Here is a 27613-nt window from a genome sequence, read left to right as displayed (position 1 = left end):
TAAGAAAAATATACGAAAAACACGTGGTGGCGTAGATGAATAATACTATGTCACGCTGGTACGCGAATACTATTGATTTTGCAGAAAAAAATATAAATGCATGAATTGTAGGACATTTTTTCTAGTTTAATTTTATACAGATATTTTTTTTTTCATAAAATGCTTCGGAAAGGAGATATTCTCAAGAAACTGTTATTAGGCACCATTTTTTCAATATGGCGTCGCGAGCGGCGGAGATACGAGGCGAGAAACTTGAAATTCGAAAAGAGCACATCGAAATCCCTAAAACTACCAATTTTCAACACTCCCGAAAAACTTTCTAGTAGTCCAGGAACCGAAGCTTTTCACCTCCCAATTTTTACAGAATAAATCGATTTGCTTGAAAATTTGAGAATCAGTAGTCGATAGTCCATGGATCAAAATCTATATGATTCCAAAAGGCGCTTTTACCATGGGGGTGGTTGCCACCCCATCTCAGGGGTGAAATTTTTTTATTATATTTTGACCGCAAAAGTTGATAAAAACATTCATTCTAAGCAAAAATTGTTCTATACATTTTTTGGATAAAATTAATAGTTTTCGATTTATTCGCTATCGAAAGTGTTAGTTTTGTATAGAAAAAATCAATGTTTTCGATATTACAATTCACTTTTTTTGCCGTAGAAAATTTCTTTTTAAACCAAGTTCTTGGGAATAAAATAACCTACAATTTTATATCGAAACATTTTTTCGTATCTCTGACACTAATCTTTGTATTCTGAAGAAAATTGGATTTTTTACCAAACTACAAAAATTCGTTATTCGCTTTTAACTCCAGTTTTTTAAAAACTAATTATTCTAAGCCAGTTAAACATCTAAAATCTACTGATGATACATAAATAAATAAGAATAAATAAGGCCAATTACCAAAAACATCGCTAACTTACATTATTATGCTGGATTTTTCTTTTTTTTTCAAAAAAATATATTGATTTTTTAACCGTAACTTTTTTATTTTTATCTTCGAAAGTTTGATAAAAATATAATTTTGTAGGTTTTTAAAATGTATATAAGCCTGTTTATATTAAATATTTTTAAAATCCTCAGTCGCAAAAAGAGGTGACTTTGAAAGGGTTGGTAAAGGTGGTTTTTGCCTGTTATTACAAGTCTTAATTATCAATAGCTCACTCAATTTTTGCCATAGAAAAAATTTTTGTAAACAAGGTTCTTGGGAATTAAATAAGCTACAATTTTATGTTTAAACATTTTTTTGTATCTATCTCTGACGTTAATTTTGCTATTCTGAAGAAGAGGCCATTTTTTTCCAAACTGCAAAAATTCGTTATTCGCTTTTAACTCCATTTTTTTTTAAACTAATCATTCCAAGCCGATCAAAGTTCTAGAACCTATTATACCGGGTGTCCACTTATATTTTCCCCAATTTTAACTGCCTATAACTTCTAAACGCTTCAAGATAGAAATATGCGGTTTTCTCTGAAATGTTTTATTTTAGTAAAAGTTTTGTCCGAATTGATTGAATTTTTTGTATCGCTTTCAAATACGAAAAAAAATGGCGGATTTTTGAAAAAAACGTTGTTGACTTTTTTTTAATGGAACACCCAGTATATTTTTTTGTAAATTGTATATACAAAAATGTTAAATATAGTTTTTTCAGTTAGATGCATAGTTTTTAAGTTATTCGCAAAAAACCGTTCGAAAAGGTATTATGTTTCAATGAAAATGGCCAATTTTCAACCAGGCATAACCACAAAAAAATATAGAACAGTTTTGGCTTTGAATTAGGTTCTTTAGCGAATTCCGTGATAATTTATACCAAAAAATTTTCCACCCCTTAGAAGGGGTGGAAACCACCCCCAAGATAAAAGCACACATCGGCATAGGGTAGACTTTGAATTAGGAGATAAGTAGAGGCTAGGCCCAAAATTTCATTAAAATCCATGCAGTAGGATAGAATTCGGAGGTAATATCTTATTCTTGCTCCCATTGACTGGCGTAATATAAGAGGATGTTTATCTATTCAACAGGCAGGTAAGGCCTATATGCCGTCGGATTTCAATACGAAATTCAAGCATGATTTTATTTCTTATATCTTTTTGTGTACTGAAAATGTCACACGAGCTAAACAAAAATAAAAAGACATTTAGAGTTGAACATAGCTCGTTTTTCTAAAAATCGAATTCTGGTTAATTTCCCTTACTTATATAAAGTAAAATTTTTCGTTTTCACTACTTGTCGTTATGCCTTTTTTGCAGGTTTTTATCGTGAAAACTATCAAATTTTCAAGTGGCATGAAGGAGAAAATCACGGACACTGATCTATTAACATTGCACGTTTAGATCATAATTAAAACCCTTAATAGACGGAGAGCTAGAGCCGAAAAATCATTGTCATAAGTAGTATGGAGTTTTTACTGTGAAATTTGTCCATTGTGTATTGAAAATTATGACCCCTTTCAGGCTGACACCTCAGTGGATACAGGAAGTAGCAATAAGGGATGAAAGGGGAGAGTTAGTGCATTCATTAAAGGTTTTCACCTTCTATTTTGTTAAACCTCCATCGATGTGCATGAAAATTGGTGACTAGTTAGAGCATACCTCAAGAAATAAAACTGATTTGGTGCCAACTTGTACTTTTACCCTGGTGGTGAATACCAACCCTCCCCGCAAGTGAAAACAATTTTATTAAAAATAACCCCACAAATCGATAGAGGGAGAAATTTTAAGTAAAAATTGTTATATCATGTTATTAAAATAAATCAATACTTTGTGAGTTATCAAAAATCAAAGATTTATCTACTTAAGAGCATATGCGTGAAGTTACGGATGATAAAAAAGAACATAATAATTGTATGTTAGTAAAATATTATTTTTATATTATTTCGATATTTAATTGAATTTTTTCTATCAATATAAACTGAATATGTCTAGAAACTGGGGGTGTCCAGTAATGGGTACATTTGACATATTTGAATACACTTTTGCTAAATTTATAATATCGAAATAATATAAAAATAATATTTTAGTAACATACAATTAATTAATATGTTCTTTTTATCCTCCGTAACTTCACGCATGTGCTCTTAAACAGAGAAATCTTTGATCTTTAATAACTCAAAAAGTATTGGATATATATGTTAATAACATGATATAATAAATTTTACTTATAATTTGTCCCTCTATCGATTTGTGGGGATATTTTTAATAATTTAGTAAAAGTGCAAGTTGGCACAAAATAATCTTTAATTCTTGGGGTATGCTCTAACTAGTCACCAATTTTAATGCAAATCGATGGATGTTTAACAAAATAGGAGGTGAAAACCTTTAAAGACTACACTAACTTTCCCCTTTCATCCTGTATCCACTGAGGTGTCAGCCTGAAATGGGTCATAATTATCAATATACAATAGACATATTCCACATGCCAAACTGCATATTACTTATGACGATGATTTTTTTTCGGCTCTAGCTCTTAGACTATAATGTCCGACTGGTATATTATTTGACAAACAATGACATGATTTCGAAGTCACTTAAGAATGACATAATGTCCTAGGGCGTTATTTTAAAAAATAACACCCTAGGGTATTAAATTTAAATAACTAGTTAAATACTGTCAAGCTGACAAATAACAAACAACCTAAGTAAATCTATGGTTACCACAATTAAGTTACGACTATTGTTGGTAAATGTACTTATTTGAAAATTAATTAGTTCAAAATTCATTCAAATTTTTTGCATATAAAGAGTAATTTAGTCGGACATTAAACATTGAAGGCACCACGGGTATTATAGATAAAAACGCTTTCGGTCAACGTATATCCCTCGGGCCAAAGACCCTCGGTATACAGAGTGAGGCAAATAACTGGCCTTTTAAAAATATCTCGAGAACTTAAGGCAGCAGAATGATGAAAATTGGAATAAACGGGTTATGAAGGATGGTATATTAAATGAAAATATTTTCATCTCTTTGCAACTTCCTATTATACCGGAAGTTGCTTATAACTTTCTTTTTTTAAATGGGACACCCTGTATATTTTTACATTTTTGGATTCTCCTCAATATCTTCTTTCTTAAAATAGGAGGTTTTGTAATATTATACAAGGTATTTTAAGAGATATTTACGTTTATTTATTAATTTCGTAGCAGTATGCACACCCTGTAGAATTTTAATAGTTTGACATTAAAAACTCTGCTTACGTTCAAGTGATTTCTAATATAGTCTACTATTATTAAGAATCATTGTATAGCTAATTTTGAAATTTTAATATACAGGGTTCGTCGAAACTCGGAATGAATATTTTCTTAAATAGAACACGCTGTATTTTAGTATTGTAATGAAATGATATTTCATGGTACTTTTTTATTTTGTAAGTATTCCCTATACCTAACTGCTTTAGTTTGTGAGTTATTGGTGATTCATTATTGACACATTAATTGCAACGAAAAATACGAAAATTTTATTAGGTTGGCTGTGAAAATATTCAATCACAAATAATTTTTCAGAAATAAATACATATTAATCGAGACTGATCCTAAAAATTACTAATAATAGTTTAGCTATCAAAATACCTACGTAGTTAAAATTGTTGGTGCGATTAACAATTAAGCACAAATTAAAGCAGTTAGGTATAGGGAATGCTTAAGAAATAAAAAAGTACCATAAAATGTCATTTCATTACAATACTAAAATACAGGGTGTTCCATTTAAGAAAACTCAGAAAATACTCATTCCGAGTTTCGACCAACCCTCTATACTAAAATTAAAAATTTAGCTATACTAATGATTTTTAACAATAGGAGACTATATTAAAAATCATTTGAACGTAAGTATAGTTTTAGAAATCAAACTACTACAATTCTATTGGGTGTGAATATTGCTACGAAATTAATAAAATAACGTAATAATTATCTTTTAAAATACCCTGGATAACATTACAAAACCTCATATTTTAAGAAAGAAAACATCGAAGAAAATCCAAAAATATAAAAATATACAGAGTGTCCCATTTAAAAAAACGAAGTTATAAGCAACTTCCGGTATAACCGTAAGTAGCAAATAGATGAAAATATTTTCATTAAACAGATGACTCTTCAAAACCCCTTAATTTAAATTTTCATGATTCTGTTGCTGGTTCTCGAGATATTTCTAATAGGCCTTTTATTTGCCTCACCCTGTATACAACCCTGACCTCAAGCGTTATTATCCTTAATAACTATAAGGCACCAGTAGCCCTTATACATAGTTCCGACAGTTTTCAAATATGTTACTATGCTTAATTTCATCTTTCAGTACCAACTCTCAAAGATTTAATATGAAATCAAATGGTGGCTGAACTTCTATTGAAATCGGGCGGTTCGGGCGGTCTACTATTCTAAAATATCTTACAATAATAATTTTTCCTGTAACAAAATCCTATTTTTTGTGTTTTTAATAAAAGCGTGTATTAATTTGCTTTTGTTGTATATAGAAATACTACATAGGACGTAGTGCACCTATTTACTTCAGAGTTAGAAGTAACCCGTAGTTGTGAAAAGATCTGCAGATAATCCTGTTTTAAAAGTAAGTACGACATTATATAATATTTTCCAATAATATTTTAAGTTTAAGTCATCATGGTAAATGTACAAGATAGTTTTAAACACTGAGTTTCAATTAATGTACACAAAATATTTTCATACAATATAGGCACATATATTAAGTTTTGTATCAAATAAGATTATTTTTATATTTTTTCACTTTTAGTGTAGAGTGCATACATACAGAGAGAGTCTGTAATTTGGAATAAATTCTATATCTCAAATACTAATTGTTTTTTGAAAAATGCTCAGACCCGTCGATTAGTATTTCGAATTGTCCTTTTTGACATACAATAATAATGTATACAGGGTGTCCCAATTTAGATATATGACGTCATCGTTGATTTTCTTAAATGTCAACACTGTCATTTTGATAGCTATTTTGATAGGGTGTGTAAAGTTATACACAACTGCAAAATATCAAATTTTTATTCTCTACCATTTAAAAGATAATAGAAAATAACCAAGTTATGTCTGTAATTTGGAATAAATTCCATAATTAAAATAATAATTGTTTTTCTGAAAAGTACTCAGAGCCATCGATTAGTATTTCAAATTATAAGTGTCCCAATTTAGAGATATGACGTCACCGCTGATTTTTTTAAATGGCAACACTGTCATTTTGATAGCTATTTTGATAAGGTGTGTAAAGTTATACACAACTGCAAAATTTCAAATTTTTATTCCCTACCATTTACAAGATAATAAAAAATAACAAAGTTATGAAAAACAAGTAATCAAATAATAATTGAATTTAATTATTTCAATTAAGCAAATACTCATAATGTTGCCTTCAACTATTGTCAAATTGTCAATGGCCAACGTTATGAGCATTTGCTTATTTGAAATAATTAAATTCAATTATTATTTGATTACTTGTTTTTCATTATTTTATTTTTTATTATCTTGTAATTGGTAGGGAATAAAAATTTGAAATTTTGAAGTTGTGTATAACTTTACACACTCTATCAAAATAGCTATCAAAATGACAGTGTTGCCATTTAAGAAAATCAACAATAACGTCATATCTCTAAATTGGGACACCCTGTATACATTATTATTTTATGTCAAAAATGACAATTTAAATTACTAATCGACGGGTCTGAGTATTTTTCAAAAAACAATTAGTATTTTTATTATTGAATTTATTCCAAATTACAGACATAACTTGGTTATTTTCTATTATCTTGAAAATGATAGAGAATAAAAAATTGATATTTTGCAGTTGTGTATAACTTTACACACCCTATCAAAATAGCTATCAAAATGACAGTGTTGCCATTTAAGAAAATCAACGATGACGTCATATCTCTAAATTGGGACACCCTGTATACATTATTATTGTATGTCAAAAAGGACAATTTGAAATACTAATCGACGGGTCTAAGAATTTTTCAAAAAAACAATTAGTATTTGAGATATTGAATTTATTCCAAATTACAGACTCTCTCTGTATATTTATCTAATCAAGTTAAGCGTTCAAAATAAACTATTGTGCAATTATTTATAAACTCCTTACTTCTTATGGTTTTGGCACCATTTGTATATCGATGAACAGAAAAGAAACAGTAAGAAAGGTGTAGGGGAGAGAACATAGAACGAAAACTTGCATTCGGAAAAATTCAAACATACTTTTGTTAGTTTATATACAGTGCTTTTCAGATAAAGCTATCCAACTTAAATAACTTTTGAACCACTCATTTTTAGAAAAAACGCAAAAACACGTCATGTAATAATTGAAGGAGGAGACATTATTACATATTTAAGATTTCCAGGAAAGGCACCCTCTCACCCCCGTATTTTTCCCCTCACCATCAACTTTTTTAAATTACTACCCCTTTTTTTAATTTAATATTTGGATTATCCCCTTTAAAATGATTTCAAAAATGTATAACACTTGATACTTGAAGTGATTAGTTTATAAGAAAAATAATTAAAAGCAAGAAAACTGGATTGAATAGAAATAATTTTTTCAACAATTAGAGTGAACATTTATTGAACAAAAATTTTAACAATTATTCAAAAATTTTAACAATAATTATTCAAGCTTTCGAAAGTCACTTTGAATAATTATTATGTATTAAAATTTTTTGTAGTGAAATGTTCATTCTAAATGTTTGTGTGTAATAAAATTGTTAAAAGAATAATTTTTTTCAATCCAGTTTTGTTGCTTTTGTGTTTATTTTTCTCATAAACTAATCACTGAGCATCAAGTGTTATACATTTTTAAAATCAGTACAAAGAGGAGAATCTAGACATAAAATAAAAAAGGCGGTAGTATTTAAAAAAAAATTAACAGATGATAAGGGTGCCTTTTCCGGAGGTGCCTGCCGAGGTAATACAATCCATTTACTAAGGCTGAAAATCAGTACACACATTCTAAATTGAATATAAATAAAAGTTATTATAGTTGGTCAGCTGTATGACGGGATAGAGCCGGTCGGTCGGCCCCAATGAATGTACAAAAAAATTATTGATTGAAATTCATTTATTATACTTTAAAACTTCAGTACATACATGTAGTATTTGATTTAATAAGGCTGAAAATCAGTACACACATTCTAAATTGAATATAAATAAAAGTTATTATAGTTGGTCAGCTGTATGACGGGATAGAGCCGGTCGGTCGGCCCCAATGAATGTACAAAAAAATTATTGATTGAAATTCATTTATTATACTTTAAAACTTCAGTACATACATGTAGTATTTGATATCTGAAACATAAATATAATGGTCGGTCAACAATTTTATGGGATAATGCCCGTCGATCAGCGAAAATAGAAATCTTTAGCGCGCCATCGGCGTTGCAAGCTCGCGTTTTTCTTTACCATATGCAGCTGAAGTATTTTTAAACTAAATTTTAAAATGTGGAGTATAGTAATTTTTAGTAATTTTAATAACATATGTATTAATTACACTGAATAAACCATTTATGTTACATAATGTTACATGCTGCCATTACTAAATGAAATATTGAAAAATATGTATACTAAAAAAATTATATTTAATATTTAACATATTATAATATTATTAAAACTATGAAACGTATCTTTCAAATGTAGAAAATAAAATGCACGCGAAGAAGAGAATTCGTGCGAAGATACTTAAAGTGGGCAGGTATACTTATAGACCTCATAGGTAAGAATACACGATAGAAAAATCATAAGAACCATCGAAGAAAATTTTGCCGGTCCAGCACACGAAGAGGCTAACACAAAAATAATTTTTCATACCTGTACCGTCGTACAAGATGTTTTAATCAAATGTTTTGACACTGATATTCTGGCGATCAGTAAGCTCAAATATAATAAAGCACTAGATCCAGATATGATAACAGCAGAAATGCTCAAAGCCACAGAAGAAACTGGCGTGAAACTACTTCATCTACTCTGTAACCAAATATGGTATTCAAAACAATGGACTGAAGACTGGACAAAATCTACAATAACCACAATTCATAAAAAAGGCAGCTTCCATAAATGCGACAATTATAGAACTATTTCTCTTATATCACATGCCAGTAAAATAATGCTACATATAATCAACGAGAGACTAAAAACATTCCTTCAAAGAGAAATTCTACAAGAGCAAACTGGTCTTACCAAAGGTAGGGGTACTAGAGAACACCTGTTAAATATAAGACAGATATTTTAACTATTTAGAATGGGAAATAAGCCACAATATTATTAAAAAATGATTTTTATTAACGTTTCGACGCCCAAATCGGGTGCCGTTGTCAAAATACAAAATACTATTAATATAAACAAAAATGTTGCTTAGTAAAAAAATTCTTCTAATAATTTATTTAATTTGACTCATTTACATCGGCAATTCAGATAGATATGATACATTTTAAAGTAGAAGACTTTAAAATGATATTGCCAATATTTATGAGTTGCGTTCCTGGGACGATTTTATATAGGTGAAACATCAAGACCATTAAACGTTAGAATAAGTGAACATCAATCTTATATTAAAAATAGAGAATTTGATAGATCTCAAATATGTCAACACGCATGGGATAATGAACATAGAGTTCAGTGGAGAGATTCAAGTATAGTCCTGAAAGAAACAGATAGTAAAAAGAGAAAAATCAAAGAAGCGACTCTAATTATGCTAAACGAAACCAATTGTGTCGCAAATTCCTCGGTGGAATGCAGTAGGATGTGGATACCCATACTGAAAGAGGAAGTCAATAGAAAGAAAATACCACAATTAGTAAGTCAATAGTCGAGTTAGTACATATTTTATATTTTAGTATTACTTATATACCCATGTATTATTTATATTATTTATAATTTAAACAAAATTATAGTAAAGTCAGAATTTGGTATTAATTTTGAGAGTAAATTAAATGTAAGACCAAATACTTACGATGTCGGGATAGTATCACGAGGTTTTTCCTGGTTTTCCCTCGTGATTTACTATGAGATCTCTAACGCGAGAATTTTAATGTCACCGTTGCATGTGGTTGTCTTTTTAAAGACAGATCACATGCTATGATTTTTTTTTGTGACGGATATTCTTGAGTTGGGGTTGATTTCATGTAATCGAATGAACTATCTTTCAGTAAAGTCGTCCCAGGAACGCAACTCATAAATATTGGCAATATCATTTTAAAGTCTTCTACTTTAAAATGTATCATATCTATCTGAATTGCCGATGTAAATGAGTCAAATTAAATAAATTATTAGAAGAATTTTTTTACTAAGCAACATTTTTGTTTATATTAATAGTATTTTGTATTTTGACAACGGCACCCGATTTGGGCGTCGAAACGTTAATAAAAATCATTTTTTAATAATATTGTGGCTTATTTCCCATTCTAAATAGTTAAAATTGTAAAAATGCCACAAGAAAATAGCTTCAGAACAACATAAGACAGATAATCGAAGAATCTAGGGAATTCAATAATCCACTGTATATATGCTTTATAGATTATCGTAAGGCGTTCGACAGGGTCAAGTGGAGACACTTATGGCAAATACTAAAAGAAGTGGGCGTACCCCAACACTTTATTTCGCTTATAACTGAACTATACGAACACAGTACTGGATCAGTTAAAGTCCTTGACACACCTTCAGATGAATTTCATCCAGAACGGGGTGTCAGACTATCGCAGGGATGTATACTATCGCCACAATTATTCAATATATATGGAGAGCATATTATGAGAAGAGCACTTGAAGGATGGGAAAAAGGCATCTCAATAAATGGTCATAAAATAAACAACCTACGTTTCGCAGATGACACAGCCCTTCTTGCAAATAGTCAAGCAGAGCTGATTGATCTTATACGACTGGTTGAAAACGAAAGTCAAATATTTGGTATGCAATTAAACATATCAAAGACAAAGATCATGATAGTGGATAGACTACATAACAATCATCCACATATAACCACAATTGATGGGTTTGAGGTTGTGGACTCATACTTATATCTGGGATCATTAATCACCAACACAGGGTCACTAAAGGAGGAAATAAAACGTAGATGTGATCTAGCAAAAGTCGCCACAGCAAAAATGACCACAATATGGAAGGACTGTCAAATTTCAAGAGCGTTAAAGATGAGGTTGATCAACTGCTTAATATTTCCAATACTGACTTACGGATGTGAATCTTGGACCCTGAGAAATTCGGAAAGAAGAAAGATAGACGCCACTGAAATGTTCTGTTGGAGACGAATGCTACGAATTGCTTGGACCGACCATAGAATAAATAATTCGATTTTAAGAGAGCTAAAAGTTAGCCAACGGCTCTCCAGTAAAGTCCATCTCCAACAATTAAAATACTTTGGACATGTAATGAGAGCCAACACAGAAAACATGGAAAAACTCATTATACAAGGAAAGGTGGAAGGCCAAAGATCACGAGGAAGATCCCCAACAAGACCTATGCATGAATTAAAAGAAATGACCAGAGACAGAGATCTTTGGAGACGGACAATACACGACATCACGTCGACCACTACACTCCCTCCGGGGGGTCAGGATTCAAGAAAGAGATTCTGGCTATAATCATAGGAAATATGAATAAATTACTAAGCTCTTCGAAGATATGGATAGAAGTTGGCACTGGAAACCATCAAATAATAATTGGCCCTAAGAAACTGTATGAAGAATTTGGAAATTCAATGTGCGGGGCTTTGCCAGGATTGCGCGATTTTACTGGGTGTGACTTTAACCCGGCCTTTTATGAAAAAGGCAAACAAGACCCATGCCATTGGTTCGCCAGAGGGCTGAGTTGCAAAAAGCTTTTGACGATCTCGGGTACTTAACCGAAAACAATAAAGATTACGTATTTGAAAAATACAAAAATTTGTTTGTAATTTATACGGCATGAAGAAATTAAAATCGGTGAGCGATGCACGATTTGTTTTGTTCTCGAACACCTACAAATGTTCGAGTACCGTAAGCGATTGCTTAAAATAAAAATTAAAAACTTCGATTGATTGAGTATGTCACCACCTCGTTCCGGGTTAATGGAACAGTTTTTAAGAGCAAGTTACATTGCAAATATTTGGCGCAATGCTCACCGAAATTTATAACTGAACTGTGTCCAACCGATCATGGATGGAAAATAATTGGAGAAAAATATAAATTTGATTGGTTTAAGGGCGACCTATTACCGCAATTATTAGTCAACGACGTCGTTATTCAACCTTTGGATCATCATCCGATTACATCTGAAGTGCATGCATTTTTAAATATTTCTTCTATAAATCAACGATTCATTCAATATAACTAATATGCATATTACTAATAATAACTTGAAATCGCATTTTAAATATAATTTGCAACGCCGATGGCATGCGCTCAAAATATTTCTTTCTTTTTTTGCTGACCGACGGGCATTGTTGTCCCATACAATCGTTGACCGACCATTTTATTTATGTTTCATATCAAATACTACATCTACAAAAGTTTTGAAGTATACTTAATGTATTTCAATCGTTAATTTTTTGTACATTTAATACATAGGGCGGGACAGAGACCGACCGGCTCTCTCCCGCCATACAGCTGACCGACTATAATAACTTTTATTTATATTCAATTTAGAATATGTGTACCTACTGATTTTCATCGTTAGTAAATAAATTTCATTAAGTAAGCAACTTTGATAAGCTATCAGTACCACCTGTTCTACGTTTCCCTTGACCGACCGCAATATGTTTCTCTACACAATCACAGAAATCAACTGTGACAAAACTAGCTTTAGTAAATTCAGAGAGATTTTTCGGTGCTGCCCCTCCGTCTATTTTTAAAATTTAATTTAATCAATTAGAAAAAAAATTGTAACAAACTAACTTAAACGCGCGCTGCGTTGAACGCTCTAGTGCACCAATGTTTGTGAGAGGGGTGACTTGGGCGTTATGAATAAAAAATTATAGAAGCTGTAGATTTAAGCTGTAGATTTATTGTAGCTATCTTACAATAGAAAACAAACGTTTTCGGTGTTTTATTGTTAGCTCTAGATTTAATTTTAGAAAAATATTTATATAAGATTATTTGTGTAAAATTTTCTGAATTGTTCAATGGTCAACTCAGTTTTTTTCTAAAATTTATATTTACGTAGATAGTTAAAAAAACAACTAATTCCGCAGTTCATTTGTTTAACAAAAAGTGAAGCACCCACTTTTAGAGTAAAACTTTTTGATACATTGTTTATTTAACATTTCTTAATGAAATTATAAAAAGTTCTATCTTGTTTGGCTTTTTCCGTAAGCAAAAACTCCATTGACTCCCCTAATACCATTTAAAAATACTTATTTATAAACTACTTATATATTACTTCTTATGGTTTTGACACCATTTGTATATCGATGAACAGAAAAGAAACAGTAAGAAAGATGGCAAATAATTAAAATCACGTAAATATTTTCTTGACTTAAAAAAGTTTACATACTTAATTCGTAATATTTTTCTTCGGCTATAACTAACCAATATTATTCAACTTGAATCCAACTTAAGTATATTGAACCAATATTATTGAACTTGAATCAAACTTAATATATTATTCAAAGCGACTATTTTGAATTATAGATAAAAGCTTTGACTTCAGCGATACGGTATGTTGAGAAAGTTAGTTGCAAATTCTCCCCATATTTGATGCACTGCCGAAGACAAGCAAAAATGCGGTTTTAACTGATCATGTATTTTTCATTAAATTAGAGAAATACACAATTACTAGTGCAAAAATAGAAAAAGAAATATATTGTCTCTACCTTGTAGTGGTAAGTATTTACAGCTAAAAGAAAAACAATAACCTTCAAAACTTTTCTGAAGAGAAAATAAAAACATATTACCTTACAGTTTAACCAAGAATTAGATCCATTCTACCATACTCACAATCACTGTCGTCGGTAACGTTGTCGTCCGGTATTCCAACTCGCAGAAACGTTATCTGAGATACTGCATGAAGCTCCAATTTTTTCAGCTCAGTTTCTAGTATTGAATTTGGTATAATGGGACAAACATTCGAAATGATCAGTCTTGTGGCTGGAGTAATTAAACGCCTTATTTTGTCTACGGTATTGTTGACAAATAACGATATGTGTAACTGTAGCAACGTGTTGACGACTTCAATATTGGACAGGTAGATACAAATTTTGTTGTTGGAGATGCGGGATGCAAATAATACATTTTTGGGTTGTACTAGATTTCCTGTTACAATAATATATTAATATATTTTGACTCCATTTACAGCAGATAGAACAATGTCTGGTTTTTGCTTGGGTATTTAAATGAGGTAACAGCATTGCAATATGAACTTGGTTGATAAATATTAGAATTTCATCCAACAGAGTCTTCATCCATGTTTATATATATTTTTCATACCTCGAGATAAATTATTTGGAGGCGGTACTGTTACCACAAGAACAAAAACTATAATGAGCTGCCGATAAGAATTCACAGTGAATATATATGGGATCCCTTTTAGGGTAAAACCATACATGATACCAGTGGTTCAATGTTATCGGTGTTTTCTTTTTGGACACACAAAAAATCTTTGTAGAGGGGGAGAAAAATGTAAAAACTGCGCGGACAAAATACATGAAGGGGATTGTTCGATGAAATGTTTACATTGTAATAGCAGCTTTCATATAAGTACCTATGAGGAGTGTCCAGAGTATGTGAGACAGCGGAATATTAAGGCTGTCATGTCTCTGGACAATCTTTCATACTACGAGGCATGCGAGAGATTTCCTTATGTTTCTAATAGAAAATCGCAAGAGAATAATATATTCAGAATGAGCCAGGAGGAATTCCCAACATTACATAAAACTCAAACAAATAATTTAGAGACAATTCCCATCAATATGCGATGGATAGAAAATGTAAAGAGTAACCCTGAACACCTGTTTAGTAGAAAAATTGAGAATAACTCAAACAAAAATAAAAGAAAGGCTAATGAAACAAATAAGACATACAATAAAGAAGTACACAATCAGTATTTATTATCTCCAAATGGGAGAAGCGAAGAGAGAGCTCGTGCAGTAAACACTAAGACTCCTGGATGTTCCCGTACAGAGCAACTAGGGAAGGACACAGAAAAAACACTGAATGCAATATTAAAAAACTAGATTGGAAACATAAGGAACATATAATCAATTACTTGAACCAGCTATTTATACATGAAAGCTCATCGAACCAAAAGTTGCTAGATTTAGATGGATATCAAGAATCCACTTATTATCCAATGGAACATAAAAAGTTTAAGCAGTAACTATAACAGTATAAAATATTTCATAAGCGAACATAGACCCAAATTAATTCTATTAAATGAAACTTCGCTAAAAAATGATCATCACTTCTATCTAAGAGGATATGAAATACATAGGTTGGATCGAGGGGATGGTTATGGTGGCCTAGCTACTGTGGTTCATAATGGTCTGGATCACAAAATAGTATATAGGTATAATAATAATGTTAGTAAAATTCAAATTTTAGCAACAAAAATAATAGATTGGGACATTACAGTTATTAACATTTATATCCATCCTAGGGCAAAAGTAAATTTAAATAGTTGGGTTGGACGCATAAATAAAATCAGGGGAAATAAAATTTTAATGGGGGATATGAATGCACATAATGCACTTTGGGGAAGTCAAGTGTCTGCTAATGTTAATGGAAGAATAATTGCTGAATCCTTAGAGGATTTGGATCTAGTTTGCTGCAATGATGGGAGACCCACGCGGATTACCCTACCTGGACAGAATGCCTCAGCGGTAGACCTAACACTAATTTCCTCGGAAATTGCAAATATATGCCAATGGGATGTGTTAGAGGATTCTGGAGGCAGTGATCATTTTCCAACTTCTTGCAAAATCGCAATTGTAAATGAAAATATAGTAACACAAAAAAGTCATAAAAGAAATACAAAGAATGTTAATTGGGAGAATTATGCTTCAAAAATAGAAGACTTGATGAAGAATGGGTGTGAAGACTATAATTAATTTACACAAATTATGGAAATGGTGAGTGATGAGGAAATACCTCTCTTGAAAACAGAAAAATCTATAAGAAAAAAGAAAAGCCCTCCCTGGTGGGATAAGGAATGCTCTAATTTAATAAAAACAAGAAAAGAAAAAATTAAAAAATATAAGGAAGAAGCAAGCAATGAAAATTATATTGAAATCAAAAAAATATTTGCATACAGTAAAAAAATATTTAAAACAAAAAAAAGAAATAGCTTCAAAAGCTTTTGCAATGGATTGACAAGGGACACTCCTCTATCTGAAATATGGCGAACAGTTAAGTTATTCTCCACATATCAAAATGCTGTAATCCCTGCTAAACTTCCCAACAAAAACATAGCTCAGAACATATTAAATAATTTGGCAATTGACATAACAGATCCTGAGTTCACGGTTACCCTAACTAACGAGGATGTGGAGGACATTTCAAGGCAAGAAATAATAAGTGTCATAAATAAAAAGGATAAGGCTACCGGCTTAGATCTTGTAACATATAGCATGATAAACAGACTTCCCCTGGTGGCGCTAGATGCATTGTCAAAAATATTTAATCAAATAGTTAAAAGAAACACAGGTTTTCCACAAGAATGGAAAAACACCCTTGTCATTCCCTTTTTAAAACCCAATAGAGACCCTTTATATGAGGATAATTATAGAAACATAGCTCTAGAGTCATGTGTAGGCAAAATTTTGCAAAATATAATTAAATTAAGAATAGAACAAATAACGGAAAAAAAATCGATACTAAGCCCTAAGCAGTTAGGTTTCAGAAGAAACAAAGGGGGCAACGATAATTTAGCTTTAACAATTAATTATATTAGAACTGGATTTAGTAAAAATTTAAATACAATTGGAATTTTTTTGGATATCAGTAGGGCATATGATACAGTCAATATATATTTGCTATATAAATACTTATTAAAGTATGACATCCCAATAACTTATGCAAATTTGATCTTGCCATTTTTGCTCAACAGAAATATCTACGTTAAAGACAAATCAAATAATATATTAGGCCCAATGCAAGCATCCACTGGATTGCCTCAAGGGTCTCCACTCAGTCCAATATTATTCAATCTCTATACTAGATCCCTACATGATTTAATAGACCATGAGATGGAGTGTTTTCAATATGCAGATGATTTTGTAATTTTAGTGCAAGGATCTGATATATACAAGCTAATTAATTCCTTAAATACCCATATAATAAATTTACAGGAGTGGTTTGAGAAACACAACTTTAAAATTTCAGCACACAAATCAAAAGCAATAATGTTTAGAAAAAGAAGTCAGGCTTATAACTTCCCACATTTGATATATCAAAATATGGAAATTCCATGGAAAAATGAAATAAAGTATCTGGGATTTCATTTACAGTGCAATTTGAATATGACAATTCAAATTAACGACATGATAACTAAAGCAAACAAAGGAATAAATGTCATGAGAGCAATTTGTGGTACAAAATGGGGAGCTGACCCGAACATTCTTTTGAGTTTATACAAAGGAATAGTTAGATCTCATTTAGATTACGCAGCCAATCTTTTAAACCCTGCAGTAAAAGTTTGATGATGAGGTTGGAACAAGTACAGAATGTTGCCTTGAGAATCGTAACGGGTTGTCTACGTTCTACACCCATCTTAATATTGCATGCAGAATGTTCAGTAACAACGTTACAAGTTAGAAGGGAGATACTAGCACATAAATATATACTCAAACAAATGCCTGAAAAAAACAATATCATAGTAAAGAGTCTAAATAAGCTAAACGAAGCAATAAATGCAAACAATAGATTCTGGAGGAACAAGGTCATACCAGATTACTCACTAGCATATACAAATATACCGAAAAAAACAAAAAACATAATTAGATATAAAATCAATCCTGTATATGAGGTAGAAAGAAAAACTATTCTATATCCCATTACAATTAAAAGTCTAGAATTTGAAAAATATGAAATTGAATCGAACGAAAGGTTCATAGCTAAATATGGTGGAATATATAATAATCATACCCACGTATATACAGATGGATCAATAGACCCACAAACAAATCAATCGGGATTTGGAATTTACATCCCAAGCATCAATTATAAATATTCGTCACGACTCCATAACTACACACAAATCTGCACAACTGAAATAATAGCGGTATACAAAGCCATGTCGGTATGTATTGAAAAGGAAATCATGAAAGCAGTGATCTTTGTAGATTCAAAAAGTGCCTTATCCAAAATATCTAGTCACAAATGGGACCAAATAGATTATGTAACTATAATGACCAAAAAACTACTGGTAGATGCAAATAATATGGGATTTTCAATAGGATTAGAATGGGTACCGGGACATCAGGGGATTAAAGGCAACGAGGTGGCAGATAGCTTGGCCAATATTGGGAGAGAATTAAGAGTACCATATGATGTAAAAAACATCAGCACAGATATCTTTTGTGTTACAAAAAAGAACATCTTGACTCAATTTTACAATAACTGGTATTCCCAAATTAAAGGTAAATATCCGGACTATTATGGACTGCAGAATAGTTTCCCTATAAAACCTTGGTATAACAAATGTGGATATTTGGGTAGGAACAATATTACTAACCTTAATCGTTACGAAGTGGACATTGCAAAACTTCTTGTTATCTCCACAAAATAGGCAAAACGGAAACACCGATATGCGAATGCGGTACTATGGGAACATTGGTACACATCATCTTTAAGTGCCCCATAAATAAACATAAAGAGATGGATTTGTATCTAGAACTAATAAAAGCTGGAATAGACAGTCCAATATCTTTACAGAGCATTTACAGAGCATTTTATATAAACCCTCCGATAAAAGTTATTAAGATAATCAATAAATTTATCAAATTTTTTCAAGTAGAATCTCCTAAAATGTCAAAAATTATATTTGTATCCTTAAAATCCTTAATCCTAACCGAAGGTAGCCAGCCCTAAACCTATGTGAAAATGTTTGGAAGCTACCCCCAAACGAGAAAAGTCTTAAGTTAACCTTAAATGTTGTAACACTTTTCCCCCTCTATCTACAGAAAAACAAGAAGAAGGACAAGGACCACACAGGACCAAAGAAAAAAAAAATAGATCTGAAGTTGACAAGACACCTGGTTGTGCATTGCCTTGAGCAAGACGCGCATAACCAATAACATGTACTGGGTAAATGATTAAAAAAAAATCGAAACCCAAAAAAAAAGGAAGAAGAAGAAGAAGATAAGAATTCACTTGTCATGATTAATCAGTGTTGTTTCATTGATATAAAACTTACGTATTTATTTAAGACATTTCTTACAAATTTTGTATAAATCTCGGAGTAAATATTAAATAAAACCTGACTTTGACAGTTATTTTGACAGTATCAATCATGGAAATTAATTTGCAATAATTTTTTTGTTCATAAACTTTTTTTAATGTTTTTTTAAATAAACTTTTTTTATTATATCAAATATCATTTTAAATGGCAAATATTTTAAAGTTTTAAATGAATGAAAAAATGATTTTTTTGCTTAAATGTTAATAATAAACCGCGAAGAAATAAAATTTTCGATACCTACGAGATGGTGCCTTTTCTATTAACTTCCCCTAGATACTCCACATAAAAAATAGAAGCCAGTAATGTTTCCATTTTTAAATACCTTGTTTTCTGGGCCAATAACCTAAAATTGGATATTTTTTGAAAAACACACAATACTTATTACTCCGTTTGGTTTAAGAGTCCCCAGTGTATATGTATATTATAAATTTCAGCTTGATAATTTTTAACCCTTACTTTAATGTACAGCATACATAGGTAACTGCTCGACTAATATATGAGTTTTACAACCAACCTTTTGTTTCCACTGTAATTACTTCAGTTTTATTGAAGGATCCCTTCATTATTAAGGGTAGAATGGCCTTAGGCTATATAATCACTTAGAGTCAACCACTAAAATTCTCCAGTACGTTAACCCTTAGTCTTTGCTACGGGCATTTACCGCTAGACACTACGAACTAATAATTAATATTTTCAAAATCAAATACACATAAGTTTACATAAAACCTTGAGTTTATTTTCTTCGTGTTTCGTGTTTCGATTCCCACGTTTGAATTCCATAGGAAATACTAGAGAAAGGATTTACACTCACCGGCACAAAATTCTGCCACTCAAAATTTTTGATTAGGTTAGTAGATAATTTATAACTTTATTATTTTTACTTGGATTTTTAAGATTCATGCATCAGTTTGTAGGTACAGTTACGGTCACTGAATAGTTTACTTTTAATTTTTTTTTTATATTACAATGACGTCGACTTTGCAAAGTAACAAGACACTTACTCAACACACACACTACACATTACTCCTCTGACTTAGTGATAAGTTATACAATTACGTGGCTAAAGGTTCTAGTTCTAAACCAAAGCCAGAATCAGAGAAAAAAAAATTATATTCTTCTTCTTGCAGTACCGTCTCCTATCGGAGGTTGGCTACCATCACAGCAATCTTAACTTTGTTGGCTGCAGCTCTGAACAACTGTATTGAACTGCACCCATACCACTCCCTTAAATTTCGCAACCAGGAAATCCTCCTACGTCCCACATTTCTCTTCCCGAGATCTCTTTCTTTATATTGTAATACTGTAAAATTGCAGTGTCGTACGAATTTGATAAATGTCAAAGTCAAAAAATCTCAAAAAGTCAGTGCTTGTCAAAAATTTCGTGGTCGTTGAAAAATAAAATAAGAAACTAAACCATATTAAGACCATTATCCATTTTATTCAAAAAAACTTCTTTTTCTACAACCACTATTCAAAGTGCACTTTTCTGCACGGTTTTATGTTAGCAAACTTGATATTTTCTCACAGTATAAGATATTTGACATTAGTGTGCAGAAAAGTGACGTTTCTGTGTCGCAAAGTGACGTTTCTGTGCCGCAAAGTTCTTTTCTGCACAGTTGACTACCTCATCCTGAGTAACTTTATATTCTGTTTACATCCGTGGACTACCGCATTCTGAGTAACGTTATATTCTGTTTACATCCGTGGTTAAACTTTAGACAAATATATAACCTATAAGACAATTATTATATTTAAATATAGCATAGAAACTAAATTATCGATGTTACAAATGTTTTATTTTACAATTTTATTCTTATTAAACATTTTATAATTATCAAATAACCAATAAGGATTTAGCAACCTGTGCAAGAGACGTCGAATGAAGTAGGTTTTGTGTAAATCCGTGACTGCATAAATATAATGTCAATAATGTGTAATAATTGTTTAAATTTAAACAAATTAAGCCAGTGCATTAATTTTTTAACTGATTTCTGTGCAATTTATTTAGGTATAAGGAATTTAAATTGATTAGTAGGTATTAATTAAATACAGTTTAAAATTTATCACATAGGTACCTATTATAATTAATCGTCGTTTGGAAATTGTGATTTTTATTTTTAGGAAAAACTGTGCTTGTAGAAAAAGTATAGTGTGAAACACTCGTTTGAATTGCGGCACTCGCTTGCGCTCGTACCGCAACTTTTCAAACTCGTGAGAAATTAGTACCTTTCTGCACTTGTTGCACAATATACTATTCTGTATTTTCCATTTTGATAAATTTTGTAAAATTTATTTTTATTATTTTGATTTTTTAATTTTAATCAACCTATTCTAGGTACACCACTGGCAACGTCACTTTGACGCAAGAGGTGCGTTTAAACGAGGTAAAAATTTAAAAAATCGGCTCCTAGATAAGCCAGCCTGTAAACTATTCACTGGCCGTATAGTCCAGGGCGCATCTGTTTTGAGATGGACGTTGAGAGGTGACTCAAGTTTTTTTGCAGAAATTGCTTGAAAATAAATCAAATAATAATATTTGAGTTATCGTCCCTCTCAAAAAGGTCCGGAACATTGTTTAAATAATGAAAATGTCAAAAAATGAAGGAAAAATTCGATTTCTTTCTTCGTTTTTTGATTATAACTTTAAAAGTATTCATTTTCGAGAAAAGTTGTACTGACATAAAAGTTGCAAAATTAAATTTCCTACAATATAGAATTGGTTAAAAATTTAAAAAATAGTCACCCTAGTTGCAAAATAGCAATAATTGCGAAAAAAACATACAAAAACAAGTATTCGCATTTTACGTTTTTAAACCATTTATGTTACACTTAGGACCTTCATATTTCACCCAGAAAAACTTTACGATATAGTAAAATAATACTGTAAATTTCATTAAGATCGGTTTCATAGATTTTGCAAAATAAATTTTGCAATCCAGCTTTCGCAAAAAAAATTCATTTTTTCAAAATGTTACAGGACTAAAAATAAAGCAGATAGCAAGTTGATTTTTTTTTGAGTATAGAAGTGTACTGTACCTTTCATTTGAAATTTGCAAAATTAAAATCGATTAATTACCACGGCGTCAGGAAATTTTTTAAATAAACATTAATTTTTGGTGCTACGCGCAGGACAGCGGTGTTCGATTCACACAAATTGATTTCCACCAAAATGTTTTCCAATCTTTATCTAATATATTATTTCATTACTCTATATTTTGTTGTATTTTAATACTTTAGTTCCACAAAAATCAAACTAATTTTATTATTGTTTGTGAAATATTGTTTAAACAATTGCATATGTTTAAAAATAATAAACTTTTATTCTCTAAGTTAAAATATATGAACAAAGAAAGTTTTTGCTAATAAAAGTGTTATTTCAAAGGATAGAGTATGTGTTTTTATTTTGCAATAAACAAATTTATTTATTTATATCGAAATGTAATAAAAATTAAAATGTATCAATCATTATCAAAGGTCATTGGAATGCCCAATCAGAGCAAACTATCCGCTGTCCTGCGCGTAGCACCAATAATTAACGTTTATTTAAAAAAAATCCTGACGCCGTCGTGTTAATCGATTTTAATTTTGCAAAATTGCATATAAAAGGTACAGTACACTTCTATAGGCAAAAAAAATTTCAACTTGCTATCTGCTTTATTTTCAGTCCTGTAACATTTTGAAAAAATGAATTTTTCTTGCGAAAGCTGGATTGCAAAATTTATTTTGCAAAATCTATTAAACCGACCTTAATGAACTTTACAGTATTGTTTTACTGTATCATAAAGTTTTTCTGGGTGAAATATGAAGGTCTTAGGTGTAGCATAAATGGTTGAAAAACGTAAAATGCGAATACTTGTTTTTGTATGGCTTTTTCGCAATTATTGCTATTTTGCAACAAGAGTGACTATTTTTTAAATTCTTAACCAATTCTATATTGTTGTAAATTTAATTATGCAACTTTTATGTAAGTACAACTTTTCTTGGAAATAAATACTTTTAAAGTTATAATGAAACAACGAAGAAAAAAATCGAATTTTTCGTTAATTTTTTGACATTTTGATTATTTAAACAATGTTCCGGACCTTTTTGAGAGGGAGGATAACTCAAATATTATTATTTGATTTATTTTCAAGCAATTTCTGCAAAAAAATTTGAGTCACCTCCCAACGTCCAAATGTACTAATATTTTTACAGATGCGCCCTGGTCTAGTAACTGTACATGTATTGATATCGTTTGTGATTATTTCGGTAACTAAAATTTTTTGCTTAAATGGTATTATACGGGGGTTAATGGAATCGTTGTATTTTTCCTACCTTTAAAAAATTCTGTGTAAAAATTGGAGGGCTGATTTTGTCTCATACTCCTTTTGTATTATCTTGAATGTATCCCTAAGATTTTTATAATCATCCGAATATCTCTTGTCTTGTAAAAGCTGTAAATAAAAACACTGCTTGGAAGGTATATTTAATTTAACATAAAATCCTTTATAAAAGGTATATTTGTTAAAATCCCTATACAGGGCTACATCAAAGACAGAACTAGTTTTCAATCGGTTGACCGATCATCATCAGTGCAATCCTAAAATGTGTACAACCAGATAAAATGATGCAAAGTATTTGAAATGTTGACTAAGGTTATAAAAAGTTATAGGTTATACTCACTTAGAATCTACATGCAAGCCACCAAAGTAAAAATAACAGGGTAAAAACCCTTTACAATTGATCCGTCATCGGAACATATGACTAAGATGTTCTTATTATTATCTTAGTCATATGTTCCGATGACGGATCAATTGTAAAGGGTTTTTACCCTGTTATTTTTACTTTGGTGGCTTGCATGTAGATTCTAAGTGAGTATAACCTATAACTTTTTATAACCTTAGTCAACATTTCAAATACTTTGCATCATTTTATCTGGTTGTACACATTTTAGGATTGCACTGATGATGATCGGTCAACCGATTGAAAACTAGTTCTGTCTTTGATGTAGCCCTGTATAGGGATTTTAACAAATATACCTTTTATAAAGGATTTTATGTTTTTGTAATGGTATACAGCCAACTACAGGAAATTTTTCCTCGTGGATTTGTATATTTAATTAAAAATTAACTAACTGGGGAAAATAATAACTGTCATTATTTTTCCCATAACTCTGAAAATATCGACCGCACGAAAAAAAAATGTATTGAAACAAATTATTTTCTACTTGCAGTACTCCAAAGCGAAAATTCTTTCAATATATTTTTTATACTAGATATACAAAAAATACACAATTCAAATACTTATTACGAGCGTTGTCTAAAAAGCAAATAGAGAAAAAACAACTGGAGTAGCTGAAAACCTAATCTTCAATTAGAAAAGGTAATGTATTATTTTGGCGTCCTAGAAAATATAGCTGAAAGAGTGTCTATGGCGCAAAAGAAGGTAAGTGGTTCTTCAAAGAAGAACATAAATAATTAATTGTTGGATGCTGATAGACAATTTGTAGAGCATGGGTTAACTTCCAGATTTTCCAGACCTTCTGGAATGCTTGTAGTTTCAGGTAGCACCACACTACCTGGGTGGCTTCTTAGCCATTTTTATTTCATTACTCTAGTACGTACTCAGTGGCTTCATAAGACCTATATATAACGGTTGCAGACAATTTTTTGTGTAATGTGGAGGAAAGAACCACAAAACTACATCATTTTCGCGGGTCATATTGATCACCTCTACACATTTAACATTGTGGCATATCCATCTAAGAGCAAAAAGTACAGGATCGTCTTTTGTAGCGTACGACGATTCTATAAAACGCTTTAATCAAAGTAACAATGGGTGGATTTATATCCATTCTGATTTATGTCATTCCCCCTAAGATCCAGCTAGAGCTTCGTCAAAGTAGGTAATTCAAGCTTTAATATGTACGCTTTATCAGGAAAAGAAACATAAGAGGTATGTTGTTGCCAACGTTAGTCATCCTGTCTACTTGTCGTTTTCCACATGACGCTAGAATTTTTGAATAGCTCTTGGGTCCGGTAGAAACACCAGTTTTATCAACGACAAAAATTCGCTGAAGATTTAATTTGTATTTATCGTAAATCTTCTCCAGCAGATCAAAAAACATGGTTACAACAACTAAGTTGAACCCAACAGCCCTGGCTGGGGACGTAGGATAAAGATCTCGGTAACTGATATCACCATGACTTTTTAAAAATCGTTTAGCCGGTGTACCCTTGCCAGACCATTAGTTGTGTTAAACTTGTGTTAAATTTTTATCAGCTAACCAAAGGGCAAGTTTTTTTAAGTTCCTCTGATGTACTCATATCAGGCACCATAATAAATGAAGAATGGACTAACAACCAAGAGATAAACCGGATGGGGTTTTTCTTTAAGAGCCACAACCTCTCTCTTGGTATAAAAGTAAGCATGCTGCGATGCTCCATTTCTGTCCTATTTCTTCTCTCTCCTTTTTTTGGGGAATTGAATTATGGACCTTGAACGAAGATATATGCAAATAATTGATATCATTTGAGATGTGGTTATATCGGCGAATACTCAAAATCTCTTGGAATGACCGAGTTATAAATAAAGAGCTCGTCAGAACAATGCATAATACTACAATCAAGTCCCGAAAGTTGCAACACTTCGGACACATAATGTGAAATGAATCCAGATATGCCCTCCTACAAGGCATACTGGAGGAAAAAATATTTGAATAACGAGCTACAAGAAGAAAAAGAACATCCTGGTTAAAGAACTTCAGGATCTGGTCCAACACAACATCTGTGCAGCTTTTCCGCATTGCTGCAGATAAGAAGATAAAAATTTCCATCATAATCGCTAATATTCATCACGAATAAATCAAGAACAAAACCATTATCTTCACTCTTCCGCCCTTCTATTATCTACTATTTCTATTTTGCCCCTACCGTTCAACTGTTCAACCTTGGGAAGCAAGAAAAAGGAGAGCAGAGGAGCATGTTTGATGACAAGTGCAGACAAGCAATAGAGGAAAGAAATGAAGCACACAAAATGTACATAACAAGAAGAACACGAGAAAGACGGACATTATTTGAAGTCGCAAGACGGAAAGCAGACAAGATATGTAGAACTAAAAAGAGAGCCTATGAAAATGGACAAATCGAAAAAAAGGAAGAAAATTTCAAAAACAACGAAATTAGAGAGGCTTAAGAATACCTAAAAAAGATAAAAAAGTGGGTATAAACCTCAAACAACTCTATGTAAAGATGAAAGTGGGCAAATAATCAGTGACCAACAGAAAGTCACAGAAACCTGGAAGCATTATTTTCAGACCCTACTTGGAACACAACTGGACATGGCAGATGAAATGGGTATGAACCACGTAGAAGAGAATGAAGTAGGTAATGGAGTAGAAGCTCCAACTATAGAGGAAATTCTCGAAGCTATTAAGGCCCAGAAAAACAGTAAAGCTCCGGGAGTTGACGAAATACCAGCAGAAGTGTATAAGGTAGGTGGCAACCACCTGGCAAATCACATCCACGCGCTCATCAAAGACATATGGCAATAAGAGAAAATACGCGACGACTGGAAGAAAAGTATAGTATGCCCGATCTATAAAAAAGAAGACAAACTCCAGTGCAAAAACTACCGTGGAATCTCTCTACTATGTGCAGCATATACAGTCCTCACGTATATTATAAACCAGCTGCTCCAACCAGTAGCAGAAAATATTATTGGAGAGTATCAGACGGGCTTCCCACGGGGAAGGTCGACACTGGATCAAATATTTACAGTCAAGTAGATCTTGAGCAAATCATGGGAACACGATATTGATGTTCACAGCGTGTTTGTAGACTTCAGAACAGGCATATGACTTAGTCAAAAGGAACAAACTATACTACCTATATATTGGCTGAATTGGCAATACCACACAAGCTAATAAGACGCATTAAAACCACAATGAATGAAGCTTAGGCATGTGTACGAATACAAAACCACCGGACAGACTTTTTCAAAATTTCGCAGGGACTAAAGCAGGGAGATGGGCTGGCCCCAACATTGTTTAACCTGGAACTGGAGCATGCGGTTAGGCAAATGCAAACTGGACGAGGAAACCTACTGACCAAACGAACGGTTCAACTGGCCGCTTATGCCGATGATATTAATATTATGAGTAGAACATCAACAGGAGCACAGGAAACATACGCAGAGTTAAAAACACAAACAAAAATGCTAGGTCTGGGAATTAACACAAAAAAAAAATA

The 27613-nt window shown here is 31.7% G+C and overlaps 1 protein-coding gene and 1 long non-coding RNA gene across 11 annotated transcripts in view; one reads left to right on the top strand and one right to left on the bottom strand.

The window, feature by feature from the left end:
• LOC114329870 (golgin subfamily A member 6-like protein 22) overlaps window positions 1-27613 on the top strand; it is a 482825-nt gene that overhangs the window by 407995 nt on the left and 47217 nt on the right. The gene's annotated exons all lie outside the window — the stretch shown is intronic.
• Window positions 1-27613, bottom strand: part of LOC126889743 (uncharacterized) — a 74101-nt gene that overhangs the window by 20342 nt on the left and 26146 nt on the right. The window contains exon 2 of the long non-coding RNA XR_007700158.1: window positions 23700-23818. This is a non-coding gene — a long non-coding RNA (uncharacterized LOC126889743). The remainder of the gene's footprint in view (window positions 1-23699; window positions 23819-27613) is intronic.

The sequence above is a fragment of the Diabrotica virgifera genome, chromosome 8 (genome assembly GCF_917563875.1).
Source record: "Diabrotica virgifera virgifera chromosome 8, PGI_DIABVI_V3a".
NCBI lineage: Eukaryota > Metazoa > Arthropoda > Insecta > Coleoptera > Chrysomelidae > Diabrotica > Diabrotica virgifera.
This window is presented reverse-complemented; position numbering and strand designations above follow the sequence as displayed.